The sequence below is a fragment of the Ceratotherium simum genome, chromosome 5 (assembly GCF_057802395.1).
Source record: "Ceratotherium simum simum isolate JZ-2026a chromosome 5, ASM5780239v1, whole genome shotgun sequence".
NCBI lineage: Eukaryota > Metazoa > Chordata > Mammalia > Perissodactyla > Rhinocerotidae > Ceratotherium > Ceratotherium simum.
The window spans coordinates 69,946,490-69,963,561 of NC_141904.1; the positions used below are offsets into that span (position 1 = coordinate 69,946,490).

The 17,072-nt window shown below is 39.5% G+C and overlaps 1 protein-coding gene across 11 annotated transcripts in view; it reads right to left on the reverse strand.

The window, feature by feature from the left end:
• Nucleotides 1-17,072, reverse strand: part of FOXP1 (forkhead box P1) — a 577,255-nt gene that overhangs the window by 358,844 nt on the left and 201,339 nt on the right. For 9 of the 11 annotated variants that reach the window (XM_087431333.1, XM_087431327.1, XM_087431330.1 and 6 more), the window contains one exon: nucleotides 11,746-11,841. The exons of 1 other annotated variant lie outside the window; for it this stretch is intronic. The gene's annotated coding sequence lies outside the window, so the exon portion shown is untranslated. Of the gene's footprint in view, nucleotides 1-5,919; nucleotides 6,051-11,745; nucleotides 11,842-17,072 lie in introns of all 11 variants that reach the window. One more of the 11 variants, XM_087431329.1, reaches the window with a different exon arrangement.

Genomic DNA, 17,072 nt, shown 5'->3' on the forward strand with positions numbered 1-17,072 from the left:
GTTGGAGCTAGTGATCTAAGCCTCACACTTGGAGAGGCTGTGAGACTGGAGCCATGATATATAAAGTAAGACCCAAGCGCCAAAGTTTTGATTTAACCAAGCAAACGTGGCTGTTTTTGTTGGGTGGAAGAGGCATTTTTTTCACTGAGCAAAGAATTACGGTAAACATCTGCTAACCATGACCACAGAAGGGGTGGTTGTCTTCATCCAAGGTCATTTTAAAGGAATAAATATAATTAATAAAACCACACGGTAATCACATCCAACCTTTCAATAAGTCCGCTTGCTTCTATCCACAGACCTATTTATTAAAAAAGCACTTAATTGAGAAAGTTTCCATCATTGCCATCAGATCTCTTGGGGACCACTGATGTGGGGTAAGCATTTTCTGTCTCCAGGGATGCTTGAAAATACAAGTGGACTTCACTTCTTATCTCATTCTTTAGGCAGCTGTTTTCCAGAGGGTTCTCTTTGCTCTACTGGTAAGATTTTATTATAATACATGTATTATTTAGGTAACTAAAGTCCTATTAAAAAAATAGAAAGGAGGGGCCGGCCTGGTGGTGTAGTGGTTAAGTTTGTGTGCTCTGCTCTGGCAACACAAGGTACAACTGGTTCAGATCCCAGACGCAGACCTATGCACCGCTCATCAAGCCATGCTGTGGCGGCGTCCCACATACAAAAGAGAGGAGGACTGGCACAGATGTTAGCTCAGGGCCAATCATCCTCATCAAAAAAAAAAAAAAAAGAAAGAAAGAAATTAATGTTCTAAGGGGTTTACTTCACACATAAAAGTCCCAGAGTATATCACTCTTATCAAACTACCTATTTTGAAAATGTCTATAAGAATTCATATAATTCAGAATGGTTTGAGTTTTTAAAAATTCCTTATTTGGTTCATTCTTTTGAAAAGAATGGGGAGGTAGGGAATCTAGTGGGAAACTGAATTATCAGGCTGCCTGTCATTCAAATCTGTCAAATTATAGCTCAAAACATCACTTTACCTTTGAACAGCCAGCCATAAGCCCCTCCAAAATGAATCACCTATGATTATTATTAAATATTCCCAATTAAGAGATAATCAAATTCATAAAACCCCAACTTCCATTCTGAGTCAAGCAAACTTCTGCTCTATCTACAACATCAGAAGTGTCTTCCAGACTTAGAAAAGCCAGTTTTGCATAAACTAGATGCTGCCATTGAGCAAAGCTACAGAACTTAAGGTTTCCTGTTTCTGGTCTATGGCCATGTCAATATGATCAATCAACAAGATAGTAAGTTCATTGAATGTAAAAAATATTTCCTCTCTTTGGTTTCTTTATTTCCCATGGAACTAGAACACAGCAACTGATAAAGGTCAGATTTCAGAAGCTCACTGAAAAAATAAATATTAAATTCATCAACTCTGTTTATTCCAACAGTTGCAATATGGGACAAGGCCCCAGCTGTTGGACAGCTTTAAGAGCAGCTTAGGAGCCTGGGGGTGGGAAGCTGTCAGTGTTTCAACTTTTCCACCAATCCGTTTTCAGCAAATACCTATTAAAAACCTCCTAGGTGCCAGTTACTGAGTTCAGTGTGTGTGTGTGTGTGTGTGTGTGAGTGTGTGTGTGTGTGCATGCACACATGTTGTATGTATGTCTAGCAGGGAGAGAGCAAACAGTGAGGTACTATCTTTTGAATGCTACTGATACCTGATAGAATCTTGAGGGGTAATTAACACAAATTTCAGGGTTCATTGAATCTGGAAAATTATTCTTGTCTTTACTTGTTTGTTCGTTGTTTTCCACAAGGCTAAGTGTTATGTGCTAAGAAAAGAAAGAAGGGAGGCAGAGACGGAGATGGAATAAGCAAACAAGGTTTTGATAATCCAACTGCCCTTAAGTGATGATGAGCCATGAGACATAAAGAGGAGGGACTACAAAGGCCCAGTCTCATTTAACAACTGTCAGTGCCTTCAGCTGTGAAAGAGAGTAAACCTTAATGCAACCCACTAATTCCCCCCAACACAGTCAAGATTCATTTCCACAAGTCAGTCCAGTATCAGAGGTCACTGTGGTCAGAACTGGAATATAACCATGTGCCGCTACACTAAATTATGCTTAAATAAAAAATGCAATGCAGCCATCATATTTCTATAATAGAGGGATTAAATCAGCTATAATTTTCAAGCTTTAAAAGAAAATTCCAAGCTTTTAAGTATATTCTTAGTGAAAGATAATGTAACCAATGTCATAATAAAAAAAACTTAGGAAGAAATAAGGTTTTATCCTTTTAAAATTTTCCTTATGAAATGCATCATTTTAACCTAATGCATTTCAACATACTTATCCATAAATGTAAATTTGTTTTGATAAAATGAAGAGCCTTTTAATCCAAATTGCACAGTGATGCTTCTACACTGATCTGTTATAACTTAGTAACCAGAGTTAACAGACTGCCTAATTAACCAAGTCATCATTTGCCAAGATCCAAATATGGGATGAATTGTGGGCCAAGGAAAAAATATGATGGACATGAAAATTATTAATTCAGGGAAGCATTAGAAGCATGTGGAGTTAAAGTTCTTTGCTAAATCTCACCATCTTTAACATTCTTAATTTTTATAAGTAACGTGAAAATAAAAAATATATTAAATCCAGGATATATGGAAAAACATTTTTAAATCAACTAGTTATTAGTTATTGATGTAATTAAATTACTCTTTTAAGCCTTTGAAAACCTATGAGGTAAAAATCATAGATGCCCTCTGACAATAATTAGTAACATCCATTGAGTGCTTCCTAGGTGCCAGCATCATATCAGTGGTTCGTATGGATCAAGACATTTATTCTGCACACGAACCTTAACTCTTTGGAAGGTACTCTTTTTATCTTCAGGTATCAGAAGCAAAAACTGAGGTTCAGAATATATTTTACTTACAAGAATGTATAAATAAACAAAGAATATCCAACCCTTTCAAAATTCTTAGGGAACCGTTTTATTAAGAATTCTACAATTTAACTCACCAAAGTTTTACCCATGGAAGCTTTATCAATTACGTACTTAGTAGGAGACAGGAGATTGGGGTAACCTGAAAGATGCCATGTGGCTAACTTGTAGAAAAATCTTTCATCATCAGCTTACTATTCCCATCACTAACATCTTGATATGTCCTAAAAGATGTGTATTTTAACTGGGCTAAGATATTTTACAAGCCAATTTTCATAGGTAATTCAAATGCAAGTCTGAATATAGGGTTTAATTCTAGAAGAGATGGTAAGTCTACCAATCTGACCATTTTCCCCTTGGCTACTTAGGAACTCCTATTCATCCTTTGAAGCCCCAGCCAGATTTCACTGTTTCTGTGAGGCCTTCCAATCTCCCTCCCCAAACACATACACACAATCCATCAGTATTCTTGTAGCTTCTCTATCACTGTATTATAATTGACCTTTCTGTCAACTTGCAGATATAAGTATGTTGAAATCAAGGATCTTGCCTTAGGACAAGGATGGACGGTTGGAGAGAAGGATAGATAGGAGAAGGCCAGGCAATGAATGAACTCTAGGTTATTTGAGGAGAGAGGCATGCTAGTATTTCCAAGGCACAGCCTACCTCCAAAGTAATGAATGTCATTGGAGATGTCCAAGTATCAGGCAGACAACTTCATGGGGAAAATCTCAGATGATATTCAATCACAGGTAGCTGGACTATGTGATATTTAAAGGTTCTGTCTAACCCTGTAATCCTATGCATTTACTGTGCATCAAGTATAATGCCTTACAGGACACATATATACGCAGTCTACCTTCCTCAAATTCTGCCCCCTTTTTCTGAAACCAGCACCCTTTTCACCCACTTTCTATTGTCTTGTGTAAGTCGAACGCCATCCACGCCTCTTGAAACGGGCATGTGACCCACTGCAGGCCAAGTACACCTTCACATCTGCCCCCACCCAGTCCTTCTCCAGACCAGACAGCGGTTCAGCAATAGGCACATGGCACACATCAGACCAATCGCAGAACCAGGAAGATCCAAATTCTATGACAGCTGCTAGAACTCTTAAGATTCCTTTCTGCTGGAAGCGCTAGAAAAGCAGATTCATGAATTGTTATGCTACAACCTGGTAAATGCCTACACAAATGAATCCCACACAGAGCACAGCACAGCCAGGGGCCTGAGACAGACTTAACAGCACGATCTGAACTCCTCACCCCAGATGTCCCAGAAGCTGGTACTATCATCCAACTTTTTAGCATCATGAGCCAATTAATTCCTCTTTATGCCTAAGCTGGTCACAAGTAACCAAAGAGACCTAACAAATGGTGGGCTCAGTATCTCAAGGCACAGACACATTAAAAATGGTCTGCTGTTTGTGTTAATGAGGAGATACTGATACGTCCAACCCCTTAAGTAAAAATTGCTTATTTGTAGTCCCTTGCAACTGGCTTTTATATATTTTTTTTCAAGCCTAATATTTTACATATATATATGTTTTTAAAAACCTAATATTTCTATTTGTGGAGGGCAAAGTCCTTGGCATATAGCTTATGAATCTGTAATTCCACTGACCAAGTAACCAAAGGACTATAACCTTGTTAGCCAGTATTACCTCTAAGTACTCCAGACCTTCACTCTGGTAAATAAAAAGCCTTCCAGATGGATGTACCCCAAGAACTAAAGGGACGTCCTGAAACTGCTTGCCGGGAAAACACCCCAGGTATAAGACTGTTGCTTTGGGAAGGAGACCCTCTCACTTGCCATACTTTTTCATAAAGGTGATTGAGTGAAACAAATTAATCATTGGGTGGTCAGAGGCTAATATGAAATAAAATGAGGGCTACAGAGATGAGGTTAATTAGAATATTGTACCAGAGAAAAATGACTCAAAGATCTAGAGAAAATGTCTTTACAGGCACATCCAACTGGAGATAGAAGAATGCCAATTAAGTGGTTGTCCTTGTTCCTAATCATATTGGGATATACTTTTATTTCCCACAGCCCTTGTACTAGCAAAAAGAATTAAAGCCTTTGAAAAAGTCTAGTAAGATCAAACGGGGCCTGTTAGGTGGCACTGAAGTTTAAAGGCTCAACACACAGCAGACAAGAGTCCCAGAGTGAAAAATGTATGCTAAAACAAAACAGTGCCTGCAAACCACCACCCAAGGAAAATGTCTGCCTGGCAAAGATCCGATGGCATAGTGGTTAAGAGTCATATACCATAGGAGGTGGGTTCAAATCCCACCTCTGCTTCTTATAAGCAGAGAAGTCTGGGCGAGTCATTTAACCTCAGTTTCCTCATCTGTAAAATGAATTTTTAGAATCGTTATCTCCCCCTCATACTTTTTGTGAGTTAATACATAGCAAGTGCTTAGAATCATGTCTGGCATACAATAAACTCTCAGGACAGGTAGATGTTATAGGGCAGACTTTTCACAAACTAGCATGTTTCTCAATTGCTGTTTAGCAGAATCTCTTAGGATTAAGTTTATTACAAGTTTTGAAAATTCTACTTTCACCTCTCAGGACTTTTTAAGAGAGAAGGGGGAAACTACACACACAGGGATTGATGGTAGCACGAAATTCAAGTTCTTCTAGGCATGTACATCTATAGAAGGCCTAAGTATGATTTATGCTAGAAGTAGAATTCCAAAAAAATGCCAACTGATTGGGAGTCAGCCAGGAGTGGGAGAATGGGTTTGTGTCACTGTTAATGATTTGGGACAGAGAGGGAGAAAGAGAGGCATAGCCTCTCTTGATGAGAACAGCAAGGGTCACAGGTTTACTGACAGTCTGTAATAGTTGGCATCGAGAAATTCCACCCCCAGCACATCTTAACCAGACCTACCGGGCACTGAGAGACGGCCCCACCAAACTGGACCTGGACAGCACAGCAAAATTTCAAAACACTAAAGAAAAAACCCTCAGAAAGCTCCTAACCTTTCCTGCTGATACTCAGGCACCAGGGCATGAAGGCTCATCCAGGCTGTCAAGCCTCCTGTGTAAACGGCACACACCAGGTCTCACGTTACACGGCTCTGTTTCTCCTTTCCTGATCACTGTTTTAGTTTCTGAAATCATATTTGGAGACAGGGGTGTTATATGTTTTTAGAGATATGAAAAAGCTGGGTCTCTGCCACTCTGAAGGCTGTAATGAGTCAAACAAAATTTTTCCTGAATAGTTTGCTTTACTTGACTGAAACTCACTGACACTTATTCTTTTTCTTTTCTAGAAAAGTATTAGTAATCAAATTTGTTACCTTAAACTATATTTTAATCATATTATTTTTTTTAATAAGTTGAGAGTGTATAAACTACAAGTTAATAAAATAAATGGCTTTTAATTTCTTAGATAACCCTAGCTATTCCATAAGACACATACATAAGAGATGTGAATTGATAAATTTCATCTTTTACCACCAAAAAGTTATGGGATACAGAGAGAGATGAGTCCCTCTTGGTGCTTCAGCCTTCTCATACTAAACGTACAGTGAACAACACATCACCCACGCACACAATGGAACAACGCAGCAACAACAGTAGACCATCTTCCTTAAGCAGGTAAAAGAAATCAGAACTAACAATGAAAGATATTCATATCCATCTCCTTTCAATCTATACATACTTACATTTTCTTTCAAAAAAGAAGCATGCAAATTTTCAGGACAGATACATCAAGCGTAAAATGTTTTAAAAATTAGAATTTACAGGAAACTTAAGACACCATCTATTGTAAGGTAGGAGATCAAACCAGCTCTTATTAACTTAAAGGTGAAACGTATCCCCAGCCAGGTGGCTTAGGGACAGCGCGGCACCTGATCTCTGAATTTCAAGGGTTTTCAGGATGTGGGTCAGGCTCCAAACACTGAGCCATCCTAGCACTCGAAGTTTACCACTCGTATTATCTGAAACAGGTAATAACCATCCAACAGCCAACAAGTCAACAACAAATACAAAACAGATCATCCCACTGCCTGCTCATTCTGCACTTTTTAGTTTTAACATTAATTCATTACATAAAACATGAGCGAATGTAATAGGGAATCAAGGCTCTTTGCCATCTTTACCGCCTTTAAAATGAGGATCGTAAGGAAGTGTGATAAGAATTTTGTCAGCGTAGTTCCCAATACTGTTTGCTCATCTTTCTAAATCAACATTGTTATTTAGCATTATTCAGCGTCATTATTCTGTTCCAGACCCTATGCAAAGCATTGTACGTGTATCATCTCACTTAATCCTATGCGCTAGGTAATGCTATTACCCCTGCCTTGGATAAGTGAACTGAGGCCCACAGAGATAAACTAATTTGTCCAAGAATAAAGAGCCAGTGAATGAGAGCACTGGGATTTGAGCTTAGAATCCAATGTCCTTAATTAACCTGTCCCACCCACCCACAATACGCCGTAGGCCCAAATGGCAAATGGTTCTGTCTTCACGGGAAAGATGATGTATAACCTTTTCTGGATGGGACATAGACAGTATCAAAGACTTGTGCAGTGTAGAGTGGAAACTTTCCAGGGAAAACCCCAGGGCAGTATCCTATTCCTATAATAAAGGTAACGTGTGTGGTTTTATTTCTTCTCTTCCTCTCTCACCCAGATGCAGTCCTCCGAGGTACCATGAAAATATAGAAATTCACAGGGAAATCCCCAAATGTGCTCTGACTGAGTCCATAAAAACTGACTGGGAGGATACCCACAGTTCTCAAGGCACTGTCAGCCATGAGGAAGCCACACTGAATCAGACAGACCTGTCCCTTGCGTATTACCTGGTAAACAGGTTTATTCAGAAAGTGACAGAAGCTGCAATACATGGAACAAACAAGAGGCCTGGATGGGGAGCAGTGAGAAGGGAGAGGAGGGAAATCTCCTGTAATGTGGGTGGCCAGAGAAGGCCTCTCCAAGAAGTAGCTATTTGAACTGAGCACTAAGGGATGAGAAGCAGTGAGTCCTGTGAAGCACAGAAATTGTCCCAGGCAGCGAATACCAAGGTCCAGAGGCAAAGGAGATTTTATGGCATCTGAGCATCGACATTGTGTCTAAACAAAACATTTGAAACAATATAGCAAAACCTCCAAGTTTCCAAGACTCTTTTGAACAAGCAAGATCTTCAATCCACTATCTCTACAGTCAACTAGCTTATGAAAACAAAGCTTATGTTAAACAGACTCTTTTTTTAAATTCATCTATTTTTTTTTTAATTTTGGTAAAATATACACAAGGTAAAATGTACCACTTTGAACATTTTTAAGTGTACCGTTCAGCAGTGTTAAGTACATTTACATTGTTGTGCGACCCACCTCCAGAACTTTTTTCATCTTGCTAAACTTAAGCCGACTCTGAGGGGTACTAATAAAGTCTGGAGGTCAGTCCCCCCAAACCCATCCACTCTGTGATATGGGGTTACAGTTAAAGAAATCACTGCAGGCTCCTATTAATAGCTGGTGTGCCTTGACCTATCTTTACCCAACAGTGCTCAAGACCTCGACAGACAGCCACGGTCAACTTCTCAATCTTCGGGACACATCGCCAACTGGGCCATCCATGGGCACTGCTGACAATCTCTCCCACAATCATGCAGCAGCTTCTGTTTGCAGATGCCACCGTTCTGCGAGGGCCATTCCCAGGAAGATCTACGGGGCACCAGGGCCTGCTCTGCAGACTCAGCACAGAGGCGGGGACTGGGATGAGGCAGGGTAAGATCGACATCGTTTAGCATCAGCCTCCATGAGTGAAACGCTACCGAGTTTCAGATTATCATCAGCAATACCAACTTGAAAGCAGTTAGTGAATTCTGCTTGCTAGGCAGGCACATTGTCTGAGTAAGTAAAAAAATTGAATAAAAAAAGAACTGCATGCCTGTTGGGGGAAATCATCAAAATGGGACCCAGAGATCTAAGTCCTGTTAGCAGGGCTGTCCAGCTGTATACATGGCTGCAGTGTCCTTGAAGACAAGCATCCAGGCCACCTTCCAAGGGTCTACTTAAACTTACAAGGGAATATCAGGTGAGAAGTGATGGATTGTGAAACATACATTGTCTACCAATAAAACAACGACCAACGAACCAGCTACAGGATGGCAAAAACTCCTCAAAGCCAGGGATTTCTGCCACATCACCTGAGGTGTGTAGCACAATGCTGGCGTTGATTACGTCCCTGGATCTGTGCTAAGCTCTTTACAAGCATCATCTCACCAACTCTTCAGAGGGACCTCGCTCCTATTTTTATCTCCATTTCTCACATGAGGAGGCCGTGGCCTGGAAAGGTTAAGTAACTTGCCCAGGGTCACTCAGCCAGCAAGTGCAAAGGGTAGAATTTGAATTTAGGCTGATCTAACTTCAAAGCAGACACACTTAACCATACGGCTATCCTATATCCATAACAGGCATTCAATAAATGTTTGTGAATGCATCCACCACCACGTTTCACGGTGGTGCAACTATCACAGGCCGGTATAGGTAGAGAATATATTTTGAAGCATAGGGAAGTCTCATTCTATGAGATGAAAATTTTCACGAGAATAACCTACAGGCCAATCTGGAATAGAGAAATTGGACAGGGTGACCCAACTGGTCTCTTCCATCCTCCAAGGTAAGCTTTCAGCAGAGATATGGGGAGCAGCAAATCACAGAGATGCAGAGTAGACAGCCTTGTCCAGTCTTTGAGGGACAGTGCAGAGCCAGCAGCAATATCTCCTGCACATACTGGGACAAGGGGATTGGGTAGGAGCCTGATGTCGCTAGGACCTTATGCTGGTACTCAAGCTTTAACAAAAACTTACAACCAGAAGATAGAAAATTCAGGAGTTTAAATTTTGATTGATAGCTCTCTTGAGAAAGAAATTTATTTCTCAGATTTGCTATGGCACCTTCAGCAAGAATATTATGGTCCTAAAATATTTTTACTGAGATATGTATCTCTGTTGAGAACTGAATAAGCTGAAATTCTAACATGTAAAACTCAAATAAGACATTATACACACAAGTCAATGCAAGATAGAAGGCATTCATTGAAAACAAATAAAAATCAAACATGTTAAGAAAAAGTGATATCATGATTTTGTATAAGTAACCACAACTGTTGCTCAGTAGCCATTCACCTTTTCTTCATTACTATTAGAACCTGGAATTTATCTGCGACATCAAATTTCTCAAGTCTAAGGATATATTCCCCAGATGGCTTTAATTTAGGGGTGGCTAAAAAGATGTAAGTAGAAGTCATTGAGTAAGATTTCAGGGAAAGTTCTTTAAAGAGGCTTGCCCCAGCTGGGAGGACGACTCTTTCTGTCCCTTGCACTTCTGTCTCTTCCTTTCAGGATGTAGAGGCAACGGCTGGAGAGCTAGCAGCTATAATGTGACCTTAAAGCATAATGGGAAAATGAAGCAACACTTGAAAAGGCAGGCAGAGCAGAAAGACAGAAGGCACAAACTACCATCCCAAAGACATCTTTTATGAGAGCAAATACACAACTAATTTTTTTAAACTTACATAGCTGCATCTCTATTACTAGAAAACAATTCTTAAATGATACAATGATATGAAAACATATCTAAAAACTATACTATTATTTTTTGTGAGGAAAAAAAGAAACCTAGAAAATTCATGAATTGAGACTCTGATTATTCCTCCATTCACGAACCTGTTTGTTTAAGTATGACTTTCCTTCTTAATTATTACCACTAGTCCAGGGAGGCATATTTCTGAGCCTGTCTCTATGTTTTGACATGCAAGACTTGTGAAATTCAAACATACTTGTAGACATCCAAGGCATTATTATTTATTAAGGCCTATATTAAAGGTGGAAGATCTTAAAAGACTCTCAGATTCCAATGATTAAAGGAAATTTAATCATTCTTCATTGGCATTTGATCTTTAGCCTGCCATAATCTACCCGCACATCCCTTCATCCATATTTGATACTAAAAAGACATTTCAACAGCCTGTCCATCAAGTGTAAAACAGAAGGAATGTACAGACAAACCACATTACTCAGAAAATAAAAGAGCTTTCCCCCACACTCATTTAGCTTATGAAAGCCCAAAATGATTAAAAAGGTAAAGAAGGCATACTCCACAAGGTGAACCAGAATGACTGTGTAGGGCCATCCATTTCATTTGTAAGGAGTTTCGAACTTTTCAAAGTGCTTTCACATACATTATACCTTGTTTCGTCCTTACAACCCCACCCTGCGCAGCAGTAAGGGCAAGTATTTTTCATTTTTCATTCCTGTTTCTTCTAGATAATGGTTCGTTCAAGATCAGAGGGACTGGTACCCAGTGAGGTGTCCTGTTTACAGGTCATGTGCCCCCTTTGATGCATTAGATCAGGGGTCACCAAACTATGGCCTTCAGGCCCAATATGGCCCACTGCCTATTTTTGTAAAAACAGGAACACAGTCACGCCCACTTGTTCACATACTGTCTGTGGCTACTTTTGTGCTAAATCAGCAGAGCTGACTAGCTGCATCAGAAACTGTATGGCCCATGCGGTTGGCTGTATTTATTATCTGGCCTTTTATAGTAAAAGTTTGCCAACCCTGCTTTAGATCATCTCTGCACAAATATGACCCAAGCTACGGATTCTATTCTTGAAAGCCATAAAGTTATCATGGAGGAATAAACCTATTCTTGCTAGTTTGGGAATTCATGCTTGATAATGGGACATTCCATTATCTTCCGAGGGATTACTATATCCACTACTGTGTCACCTGCAAAGGTAGATGGCAATTCTTAAGTGGTACACAATATTAGTGTTGTTTGCCACTTACCCTGAACTTTTAATGTGTTTCACAGCCATAAAAAGCCTGGGGGTCAATGGTTGGGGGCACGCATAATGCCACAGGACTGCAACACACAGAGGGACTCTGAAAGCAAAGAGAAGAGGTTAAGTGACAATGGGGCAAACTGTGATGCTTCGAACGCGACACATACACGTGAGCCTTAGCTATTCCTTGTTGACATGCTACTTTTACATTCAATACATAATCACGGATCTAAGCATTTATTGTGTCCTTTCCCTTCTAGCTCATAATCTGAGTCCAGTATGATAGAATTATAGTAAAAGGATAGGAAATGTTATATAGCCAAGTAAAACTGCCACTCTCGAAGGCACCGTCATTCACTTAGGAAGCTCAGTGCTTTTAGCTTCCAGCATTTTTCATTTCTTAGGATAAATTCTCATAATTACAATGTTATCCCATCCTGAAAAATAAGGGCAAGATGATCCATGAGTCCACATGATGATTTTGCTTTGGGTTTTGGTCTTTTAGTCTTTCTCAGTGCAACCAGCAGAAGCAACGGGAGAAAGTAAATACACATGCACACAGGCACCCCTTTAAAAAAAAAAAAAAAAAAAAAAGACAAGCTCTCTCTTGCCAGCCAAATACAAAATCTTACTTGCCACAGTTTACAGTTCTTTTTCCAATTACATTTAAAATGCAGAAGAAGGTTGTGACACAGCCTTCTCATGGAAACAGCCACCCTGTGTATATGCTCATGTGCTGAGGCTGTGAGCTTTCAGGGCTTAGTAATTGGTAGAATATTTACCAAATCTAATTCCAAGTAAGTTGAAGTTGCTGACAGATAAGTCAACTCATCTTCAAGCACTTTCAGAAAGTTTTGTGAACAGCAGTCAGTGGCAAGGTTTTGCATGCCAGGCCTTTTGTGCATAGATCCTTGAGATGATAATGCCACCTATACAGCCCTTGAGATGACAGAGGGGACTCTGTAATACGGGGAAATGGAACTACAGAATGAGTAGAAAGCACGAGCTCTTCAGTGTGTGTGTGTGTTGTTCTCTTTCAACAGTAAACTCAGACAAAACTCTGTGAACGTATGTGTTTTCTAATCTAATCAGACAGAGAAGTTGAAACCGAAAAGGAGATGTATGAAGTTTTATGATTTGAATAGTCACGTATCTCCGGAAACTATGTGGGTTGTCTGTCTACCAGAGCTCAGAAGAGAGTTAAGAGGTGGTGCTCCCAGTGGGTGCCTATTCTTGATAAGAGATCAAGTCAGGCCAGATTGGTCCACACTAGGTTTTCTAGGTATCAGTTGTCTGTGTTTGTGTTAAACTGCCAAATATATTACGGCTGAAGAATCTGCATTCTTCTGAGTTTAACATCCCGTGTTAGCAGTGTTGCTCTTCAACAAGGCAGCTTAAGAGTATGATAAGAATGCATCAAAAATATTTTTTAAGATAATTTCAGTTGGCCAAGGCTGTAATCATTCAAACTTAATTGGTGAACTCATTAATGGACAACTGCCACCAGAAGAAAGAGGACCATTGTCATCTACTTATCAGAGCCACGAGATAACGAAGTTAATTATATTGTTTTCAACGGATTTACACTTGCATCCTTTTAGAGTCCACATTTTCCAAACATTTGTTCTGACACTCCATGTGTCTGCTCCTCTTAACAAAAACCCACCAGCTATGGGCTCCTCAAGGAAAAGTCGGCAGATCACAGCCCTAACATCAGGGCACAGCAATCAGAAAACTTTTCTACCTTTTATTATCTACTTGTAAAATGTTATAAGCCTGTAAACTAGTTAATTTATGAGCCGTGTTAATAATTTGCTCGCACTTGATCGTGGGTTTTGCCAACACAGTTTCCAGGGAAGTGGGAGGATAATTTGTAGGTCCGGCTTCTCTCCTAAGGGGACATGAACTAATTTGACACAGTAACATGACATTGATGGTGGGGCTCACTAATGACCATACTCCAAGACGTGGCTGTCAGCCTGTCGTTCCAGTGAGAAGCCAGCTTGCTTTCGCTGCTGCTCAGTACACGATGCTCCACTAATTATTCAGACAGCGACATTAATGAGAACCCTCGTGTTTATTTTCAACATACTAACCAGTGCTTAGCTTCCATTTGTCTGATATGGTCACTGATTAAAATGTGTTTCATGAATAGTAAATTTGAACTCCAGTATAACAAAGCAGCACCGGAGAAAAATAAGGAAGAGCTGATTGGAAAACCAGCCTCGTCAATTCAACTGGTTTTCTGCCTCAACTATCGTCAAGGACAAAGTGACAGGGAGCAGGAAATGCCATGACTACCGAGAAAAGTGAAAGGAATGTTTTTAATCACCTACGTCCATGTGCAATCTTGACTTTTAACCAACGCCGCTGGATCACAATATGGTGAAGGGCAACTTCTATCTCAAATAAACTTCGCTGACTTTATGACACTGAATAAAGATTTTTTTAAGTTACTTTTTCCATGGAATGACCAAAACTGTACTACTGAGGGTTTTCTAAAAAGAGTTCTTTAATACCCTCATATACATCTTGTTTCTGGTCTACTAAACCTTGCAATCAAGTTCTTTCTACTTTAAATTAAACTTCTATTTTGGTATGATAAATTTTGCCTTTCATTTTATGGTGATTATAATCCTAAAATATTCATATAATCATAATTTAAAATGAATAACTTAAAAAAAAGGTGTGCTTAGATCGACTAGAGGTGTTGAAAAATTGAAAACGCTCCTGATACGGTTCATTGTAGAATGTGCACTTTGAATTAAATAACAGCGGTAGTATTTCAACAAATGTTGTATCTGCCATCATGGATAAAGAATTTCACTCAATACTGTGTCCGACTTTGGACTTTATAGAATAGCAAAATAAATATGAGTCCATTTAGACCACTTTGTAAATGAAAATGTCATTGCATGCAACATTTTCTTAAGTATGTATTTCTAAACTTACTCTACGATAGATCTGTGATTTTAGAACATCAAAATGTGTAAACGGCACACAACATGTGGGAAGCAGATTCAGATCTCAGGCTAATTTTTAAAATATATTAAACAAGTATACAGATTAATTGCCCCAAACCAGCATTTCTGTCTCCAAATGCTGCTATTACCACGGGTACCTGTTCTAGACAGGTTCTCAGATTACTGGGATCTCGGAGCTATTTACATATGGTAAGCATTTGTCCTCCATAATAATCCAAGAAGATATGGTCAGTCTGTGACAGAACTGGCTAGATGCTCATCAAATCCATTTCTTCTTCCTGGGCACACAGTTGGGATGTGTTTCCCAGCCTCCCTCGCAGTTAGGTGGGGCCTCGTGACTGAGTTCTGGCCAAATAGACGAAAGGGGGTATGTTACTTTGATTGTGACCCTGAAGCCTCCTGAACCATCCCTAAAGCCCTCTCTCCTCCGATCGTGGACCCAGAGGCCAAGGGAGAACTCCTAGTTCCTGCAGATGGTGAAGTAACCGAATGGAAAGAGCCAAGGTCCCTGAAACACCACGTGGAGAAGAGCCGCCACCCCTATTCCCCATCAGACAGCACTAGACTGTGAGGTGCCTAAGAAATAAACCTGCACTGAGTAAATTCTCTGAAATTCAGGAATGTTTGTTACAATGGCCAGTATCTCTTACTCGAACACATAAACCTTTCTAATTTCTCCCTGGCTCCAAAGTTATACTTGAATCTCCAGGCCACCATACATAAGCAGAAGCACTATAAATTTGGAAAAATTCCTGAAGATATTTTATAGTTCTGATTATTTGTTGCTCTAATTAAGCTAAGGGTAGAAAATAGGGAACCGACAGCTAATATATTCTCAAAATGTGTCAGGCATATCTTTCCTTACTTAATCTTCACATAGCCCTGTGAGGAGGTCTGATTCCCATTTTATGGATGAGAACACTGAGCTTCTAAGAAATGAAATACAAGCAAATGCCATGGAATATATATCCAGCTGACATTTTCCTGGTTGAATGCCTCTTGGCTTTTAATACCAAAATTTTATAGAAAATGCTCATTTCTAAATCAAACATTTTTGGCTGTTGCTCATAAAAGAAAAAATTCTATGACACCCTCCAAAATGTAATACAACATTTTTAATAAAATGTGTGAGGGGAAAGTGTCAAGTTACAACACAATTGGTAGAATGTCAGAACCTTCTGTAGAGGTTTTGAAAAGCCAGCAACAAAAGGGATGTGTCTCAGATGTTCTTGGTGATGGGAGGAAAAAAAAAAAAAAAAGCCACATTTCAAAAAAAAATATGTATTTTGAGACCATGCTAATTATTGAGTAATCAATATATTAAACATTTTTATATTCTTAATGTAATATTTGTTAACTGTATATAAGGCATTTTACTATACTTCAGTCATATTTTAGAAGAAAGGTTGGCAAACTTTTTCTGTCAAGGGCCAGACAAGGAATATTTTAGACTTTGCTGCCATAAGTTCTCTACTCAACTCTGCCATTGTAGAAGGAAAGCAACCATAGGCAACAAGTACACAGATAGGTGTTGTGTTCTGATAAAATTTTATTTACAAACACAGGCAGTGGGCCGGATTTGGCCCGAGGACCATAATTTGCCAACTTCTGTTTTAGAAAATTGGGCATTTGGCATGTTGACACATAACATTATGATTTCACCTATGTAAAATAATCGGAAATAGGCTCTGGTTAGCATTTTCACCCAGGATATCTGCTTGCCAGGAATGGATTACTGATGTTCAGGGTGAGTAGCCTTCATTTGCCAAAGGTTCAAGAGAGAGACAGTTGGCAGCGCTCAGTTTCCATCTGAGGTATAACCCCCCCACCCTGTTCTTCCCCCTAAGTCATGCCACCTTTCAAAGGGTTCATGTGCCCACATAAAGCACTTACAGGCACCCTATGCCATTTTGAACAAAAATCCAAGAACTATTATAACAAAAAGAAAAAGCTGATGGTTTTCCTCAGCCAGCACAGTCAAGTCCCTGTGTTAAGGTAAAGTAGCTAACAATTACCTTAAAGTGACCTTATCTTAAGGACTTCTTCGGAAAAAAAAAGAAAAAAGTAAAATAAGTAATATGTAGATTTAAAATGTCACTCAGAGTGAGTGCTGGGAGCAAGAAATGACAACCTCCAAGAGTTTCAAAATCAGGCATCAAGTGTCCCCAAATTAGGACCAAACAGCTTTCTTGGATTTGGAGGATGTTCTTTGTTAACCAATTTCAGAGTAGGAGCTATGTGTTTGACGATCGAATATGCCAGAAATAATGTATCAACTATATTCCCCCATTATTCTCTCCAGAATGTGAAGTTGTTGTAACCAGGCTTTAGTTCACTTTTTTATTTT